The sequence below is a fragment of the Orycteropus afer genome, unplaced genomic scaffold, assembly GCF_000298275.1.
Source record: "Orycteropus afer afer isolate SDZICR_OR568_19922 unplaced genomic scaffold, OryAfe1.0 scaffold00236, whole genome shotgun sequence".
NCBI lineage: Eukaryota > Metazoa > Chordata > Mammalia > Tubulidentata > Orycteropodidae > Orycteropus > Orycteropus afer.
Window position 1 is genome coordinate 3,581,257 of NW_006921823.1, and position 1,004 is coordinate 3,582,260.

A 1,004-nucleotide genomic window follows, 5' to 3' on the forward strand; every position below is an offset into this window, starting at 1 on the left:
CATAAAGATTGATATCCTCAGCATTAGTGAACTGAAATGCACTGGTTTTGGCCATTTTGAATCAGACAGCAATATGATCTACTATGTCAGAAATGACAGTTTGAAGAGGAATGGTGTGGCATTGATCATCACAAAGGATGTTTCAAGATCTGTCCTGAAGTACAATGCTGTCAGTGATAGGACAATATCCATACACCTACAAAGAAGACCCATTAATAAGACTATTATTCAAATTTATGCCCCAACCACCAAAGCCAATGATGAGGAAATTGAAGAATTTTATCAATTTCTGCAGTCTGAAATTGACCAAATATACAATCAGGATGTGTTAATTATCACTGGTGACTAGAATGCAAAAGTTGGAAACAAAGGAGAATCACCAGTAGTTGGAAAATTTGGCCTCAGTGACAGAAATAATGCTGGAACTCCCATGGTAGAATTTTGCAAGATCAACGACTTGTTCATTGTAAACACCTTTTTTTACAACAACACGAAAGGTGGCTCTACACATGGACTTCACCAGATGGAACACACATGAATCAGATTGACTACATCTGTGGCAAGAGGCAGTGGAAAATCTCAATATCTTCAGCCAAAACCAGGCCAGGAGCTAATTGTGGAACAGACCATAAACTGCTCATATGCAAGTTCAGCTTGCAGTTAAAGACAATTAAAACAAGTCCACGAGAGCCAAAATATAATTTTGAATATATCACTCCTGAATTTAGAGATCATCTAAAGAATAGATGTGATGCATTGAACACCAAAGACTGACAACCAGAAGAATTGTGGGAGGATATCAAGAAAATTATCCATGAAAAAAGCAAGAGATCACTAAAAAGATGAGAAAAGAAGACCAAAATGGATGACAGAAGAGACTCTGAAACTTGCCCTTGAGCAGAGAATAGCTAAAGCAAATAGAAGAAATGACAAGATAAAAGAGCTGAACAGAAGATTTCAAAGAGCAGCTCGAGCAGACAAAACCAATTACTATAATGAAATGT